The following is a 6,649-nucleotide window of genomic DNA, read 5'->3' as shown; positions in this document are numbered from 1 at the left end:
TAATATCAAAAGTGAGATGGTACAAAACTAAAATTAGTTTGTTTTTTTTTCTCTCTCTCTTGTAGGAAGCATTTCTTTGTTTATAATTGATTGAGATAAGTCAGTGTGAAAGTAGTGAGATACAAGATATATCCAAGTTAGAGATGATGGTGGTTTGGAACATGGGGTAAATGTAGAGGTAGAGAGAAAAAAAAAAAAATTAGACTTTGGGCAATTTTGAATTAACAGGAATCCTCAAGAGATTGTTTTATACTAAAGAAGAAGGATCATGATGACTGAGGTTTTCAGAAGGAACTACTGGAAAGACAGAGCTAACTTTATTAAATGCTTTGGGTGAAGATTTTGGCAGCTGAGGATATATTATGTTTGAGTTGTCTGTTAAATGTCTAATTGGAGATGCTGAGTAAGCATTTGGATATATAAATCTGGGAGAATTGTCTGGAGATTAAAAATTAAAAATCATTGTCACATTTTTTTTTTCACACATGTTATCTGCTTGGTTGCAGGCAAGAATTAGACCAAGAGTTAGATTTCACTAATATTGTAGTTTTGCAGTAAAGATCCATAAAGGAAGGGAAATATAAATAAGTTGAAGTTGCATAAGATCTAGTAATTTTAGTGGTTGACCTTTAACATTAATTTGTGTGAGAAATATAGAGAGGAGAGTTGATGGATTCTAGACAGTAAAAGTTTGATAGAAAGAGCAGATCATTATTCATGTTAGAGCTAACAGTTTGTTGGATCTAAGGAGGTGAGGGGGAAATACAAAAAGTGGTAAGCTGGGAGAGAGCTATAAGAAATTGAAATTGGAGAGAGGTCAAATTGAGTATCTCTTATAATAGTTGTTCATTTTATTTATTGCTTAAAGACTTTTTATTTAGTTATTTGAGAGAGAGAGAGAGAGTGAGAGACAGAGAGAGCATGAGCAAGGGGGAGCGGTAGAGAAATAGGGAGAAGCAGACTCCCCACTGGAGAAGGGAGCCTGATGTGGGACTCAGTCCCAGCACCCTGGGATCATGACCTGAGCCAAAGGCAGACAGTTAACTGACTGAGCCACCCAGAAGCCCAATTCTTGTTTATTTTTTAAAAAATTATGTAAAAATGCATCCGTTTGACAGACCTGGAGCAGTTCCTGTCTGCTGCTAAGGTTTCCACTAGAGATGCAAGAAAAAAGTGTCCTCACGCTATCTGTCTCATTATGGCAGTCAAAATTGAACGGGGGAGTACACGGAAAAACCAGAAGAATTTCTGCAACTCAGAAGTAACCTTGTCAACAATGAAATCTTGTTTTACTCCAAAGTAAAAAAAATAAAATAAAATAAACAGAAAATTTAAACTATATTCCATATTTATGTAGATATTAATATCAAATATTCAAAACAAATATAATGTACATTTTTATAATATAAAAAACAGCAAATCTTTTAAAAATAGAAAAATAGTCCTGTTTTTCTAGATACACTGGTTTGGGGACAAATGGAGATGAGCATAACAAATTGAACATTATTATCAAACAGCAATACATTTACTGAATAAAATTGAAAAATATATATATCTGATGTTGTCAATCATAAACAATTAAATAAACATAATTAAATTATAAGTAATTATTATTTTTTTAAGATTTTATTCATTTATTTGAGACAGAGACAGAGAGAGCACAAACAGGGAGGAGGGTCAGAAGGAAAGGGAGGAGCAGACTCTCTGAGCAGAGAGCCCGGTGCGGGGCTTGATCCCAGGACCCTGAGATCATGGCCTGAGCCAAAGGCAGATGCTCAACTGACTGAGCCACTCAGATGCTCTAAGTTATAAGTAATTATGCCTAAATTTACAGAAAATAATTTCATAACCAGAACTTATCACTTATATTTACATGACATTTAAATAGTTTTTGAACATTTATCTAACAATAATTATTTTCACACAAAGATTTTTAAGGTTGATGGAACAGAGACTTACAAATGAGAAAACTGAGAAACAATTTAGATTTCCCACAGTCACTCAACTGGTGTTTTCCATAATTGGAGGAAGTGTAAAACTTAGTGCTGGCGAGAATGTAAGATAATTTTATTTAAAGTCCTGAATTTACAAAGAAAAAACTGAGACACAGAATGATTAGTCACTTACTCAGGTTGCTTCCTGAGCACACTTAACATCTGGAAACTTGCCTTTATAAAGTAAGTTTTTCAATGGAAATAGTGTATGGAAATTCTCATTAAGATACTAGTTTATTTTGGAGAAAGGCAAGATTGGATCCATATAATACAAGTGTATCAACAAATTTGCCTCAGATTTTATTTTTTTCTCCCTAATTTAGTTATGTTTAAAGACAACTGAGGGGGATGATGAGTTGAGGGGGAAGATTAAATGAGTACACACAATTTGAGTCTGTGTCTCTAGTGTAGCAGAATGAATGTTTTATCTTGACAATTTTGTCAAGACCCTATGCAGATAAAAGTGAAAAGGTAGTAATAATAAATATAAAATAATAATAAAGACAAAAGATGAAAAGAAATTTTATTTTAGGCCTTAAAGCAAACTGACTTGAAATATAATATGTGAGCTATCTAGTTAACACACTTTCTTCTCAAACAAATGTTTGAACAATTTTGATTTTTGCCCTTTCTGACTGTTTCTGCAATAGCACCAAATCTGGTGAGTTTGCTTTTTATTTGCATAATGTTGTGTCTAGAAAGGAAATTCAAAGCACAATGAAGATTTTTGGGCTGGTTGATATTTATAATCATCTTTTTCATCACTAAAATGCTGTTTATTATATACTAACCAACATATGCAAAACTTTTTGCTTCACATAAAATGCAGTAATTATGTTGTAGGATATGTTTTTCATTCTAGTTTAATGAGTCTACTGTCATTATATTGTGGCATTATTGCCACTATAACTTCAAGAAAAATAAGGGCTTGAAATATTTTGAAAGGGCTCTAAATGTACATATAATTATTTAAGACTAGTGATGAGAAAGCAAGCACACAACTGAAATTCCTTCAATTAGTAATTATATGGGTATAAATATAGACAGAGTTGAAGGAGATTGATTGATTGATGATTGATTGATTTGCTGGTTGCATTGTTACTTATTTTCCTAATGACCATGTTCCAATAAATAACCCCTGGGCATTCCCATAGAGAGCTGGCCATTCTGTGCTCACAGATATTCTGCCATGTTCATACAACATTAGGTTGAGTGGGTTTATCCTAGATAAAAGAAAAAATATATATAAAATAAAACTACTTTTTCTTTTCATCTATGAGCTTAAAAGATATTAAAGCAAGAACAGTAACTTCCCAAATCACAAATTTTGCCATTGAATAAGAAAGAAAGCCAATTAGTATAAAACTCCATCTGGGGGAGAAAACGAAATGCCTAATTTAGCTATCTTTAAAAGACATTTTTCAACAGGTTTCTAATTAATCACTGCAAACTTCTCATTAATGAGTTCCTATTTCAGTTCAAGGGAGGTAGTAGAACCTATTTAAGTACAGAAATAATTATAGTTGAGAGTTTAAAATGGAATATTCTGCAAGAATTTTGTTGTTACTATTGTAATTACTATTATGGCAAACTGTCAGTTAACAATATGTAACAATATATTGATTTTTACTTTTTAACCTAGACTCTGGTAAAATATTAATAATGTATATTATGCATCAATTCTATCAAATATTTGTTTGACAAAAAAACAACAAAGCTTATATAATTAATCCCAGATATTGAGAAAAAGTTCTTTATTTTCCAAAAATAAAACAGAATTAGGATTTACAAATCTCATCTAATGACTCAAAGTTTCAGTAATTATTTGAGCATAGTATTTGGACCTAGCCTTATACTAAAATGGAAGGAGTAGAACAAAAAATAATAATTAACTCCTATCACTTTCTTATAAGTATATGAATATTTTGCAAAACATAATAAGATTTCCTAACTTACAGTAAATGGTATCTGTACTTGTTCAAGTTTCACAGATATTATTATAAGAAAAGTACTATAAAACAATTCAGTTTAAAAAAAATCTAAGAATGTCATTTGTTTTAGGAATATTTTGTTTCCGTCAGTGTACAACCTATATATACAATTTAGTCATTCTCGATTATAATTTAAATCATATTTAAAATTATATAAATAATAGGTTTTTTTATATTGAGGTAAAGTTAATATACAACCCTATGTAAGTTTCAGGTATTCATTATAATTCAATATTTGTATAAACGATAAATTGATTACCTCCTTCAAGTATAATTACCATTCATTACCATACAAGAGATCCCTTCACCCAATTTGCCCACCCCCAACCCCATTCCTCTCTGGTAACTACCAATGTGTTCTCTGCACCTATGAGTTTTGTTTTGTTTTAACTTCCACATATAAGTGAAATCATATGGTATTTGTCTTTCTTCTTCTGACTTATTTCACTTAATGTAACACTCTCAAGGTCAATATAAACAATTGTTATTCAAGGAGGCAGAATTGTATAATATTTGTATGCTAGACAAGGCATAGTTTATATCATGGGCAAATCTTAAGAAAATAATAGAAGAAAGACCGTACACCAAATACTACTAATACTTGAATTATTTCTTGCTTCTTGAGGTAGGTCTGTATTGCTATTTATTTCCATGTTAGGATTGTTTTCCTGCATCTCAAAGCTTTTGGACAGTTGTGCTTTCATTTTCATTTGTTTCCATGTATTTTTTTTTATTTCTTCTTTGATTTCCTGGTTGATCCATTAATTGTTTAGTAGCATGTTGTTTAAGCTCTATGTATTTGTGGTCTTTCCAATTTTTTTTTCTTGTGGTTGACTTTGAGCGCTGCGGTCAGAAAAGGTTCATGGTATGACTTCAATCTTTTTGTATTTGTTGAGGCCTGTTTTGTGACCTAATATGTAATCTAATTTGGAGAATGTCCCATGAGCACTTGAAAAGAATGTGTATTCTGCTGTTTTAGGATGGAATATTTTAAATATATCTGGTAAGTCCATTTGGTTCAGTGTGTCATTCAAAGCTATTGTTTCTTTGTTGATTTATGTTTAGATGATCTGTCCACTGGTATAAGTGGGTTGTTAAAGTCCCCTACTATTATTGTGTTATAATCAATGAGTTCCTTTATGTTTGTTACTAATTGTTTTATATATTTGGGTGCTCTCCTGTTGGGTGAATAAATATTTATAATTGTGATGTCTTCTTGTGGACTGTTCCATTTATTATGAGATAGTGCCCTTCTTTCTTTGTAACTGTCTTTGTTTTGAAGTCTAGTTTGTCCAAAATAAGTACTGCTTCTCCAGCTTTCTTTTGATGGCCATTTGCATGATAGATGTTTTTCCATCCCCTCACTTTCAATCTGCAGGTGTCTTTATGTCTAAAATGAGTTTCTTGTAGGCAGTATATAGATGGGTTGTGTTTTTATCCATTTTGAGATCCTATGTCTTTTGATTGGAGTGTTTTGTACATTTACATTCAAAGTAATTATTGATAGATATGTATTTATTGTCATTTTATTACTTGTTTTGTACATTTTATTTATTGTTTCTGGAGCTTTTCTCTGATCCTTCTTGTCTTTGTCACTTCTGGTCTCTCCTTTCCACTCAAAGAGTCCTCTTTGATATTTCTTGCAGAGCCAGTTTAGTGTCATAAACTCCTTTAGTTTTTGTTTGTCTGGGAAATTTTTTATCTCTTCTATTCTGGATGATAGCCTTGCTGGTTAAAGTATTCTTGGCTACAGATTTTTCCTATTCAGCACTTTGAATATATCATGCCACTCTCTTCTGGCCTGCCAGGTTTCTGTTGAAATATCTCTAGCTAGCCTTATGGGTTTTCCCTTGTAAGTTAATGACTTCTTTTGTCTTGCTGCTTTTAAGATTTTTCTTTATCATTATGTTTTGCAAATTTAATTACAATATGTCTTGATGTTGGCCTGCTTTTGTTGATTTTTATGGGAGTTCTCTGTGCCTCCTGGATCTAGATGTCTGTTTCCTTCCCCAGATCAGGGAAGTTTTCAGCTATTATTTCTTCAGATAAATTTTCTGCTCCCTTTTCTCTTTCTTCCTCTTTTGGAACTCCTATAAAACAAATGTTATTACATTTGATAGAGTCCCTGAGTTCCCTGAGTCTATTGACATTTTGCATTATTCTTCTTTCTCTCTTTGTTCAGCTTCATTGCCTCCCATTACTTTGTCTTCTAGATCATTAATTCATTCCTCTGCTTCTTCCGGCCTATTTTTCATTGTATCAAGTATGTTTCTAATCTCACTTATTGCACTTTTGATCTCTGATTGATTCTTTTTTTCACTCCTTTATCTCTATGGTAAAGGTCTCACTGATGTTTTCTTTTTTATTTTTAAGATTTTATTTATTTTACTTGAGGGAGAGAGGGAGAGAAAACAGGCAGGGGGAGCAGCAGAGGGAGAGAAAGAAGTAGACTTCCCACTGAGCAGGGAGCCCAATGTGGGGCTCGATCCCAGGACCCTGGAAACATGATGTGAACCAAAGGCAGATGCTTAACCAACTGAGCCACCCAGGTGCCCCTCACTGATGTTTTCTTTCCTTTTCTCAAGCCCAGTGAGTATCCTTATCATTGCTTTAAATTCTCCAAAAACATGTTTTCTTATATCTGCTTTACTTAGATCTCTGGCC

The 6,649-nt window shown here is 32.6% G+C and overlaps 1 non-coding gene across 1 annotated transcript; it reads left to right on the top strand.

Moving 5' to 3' along the window:
• Nucleotides 1-1,101: 1,101 nt before the first annotated feature.
• On the top strand, nt 1,102-1,231 carry LOC118014607. The gene has a single exon (XR_004680318.1). It is a non-coding gene; the product is annotated as a small nucleolar RNA SNORA31 (small nucleolar RNA).
• The last annotated feature ends 5,418 nt before the right edge of the window (nt 1,232-6,649 follow it).

Source organism: Mirounga leonina, unplaced genomic scaffold, assembly GCF_011800145.1.
Source record: "Mirounga leonina isolate KUSES-001 unplaced genomic scaffold, KU_Mleo_1.0 Mir_154, whole genome shotgun sequence".
Lineage (NCBI taxonomy): Eukaryota > Metazoa > Chordata > Mammalia > Carnivora > Phocidae > Mirounga > Mirounga leonina.
This window is presented reverse-complemented; position numbering and strand designations above follow the sequence as displayed.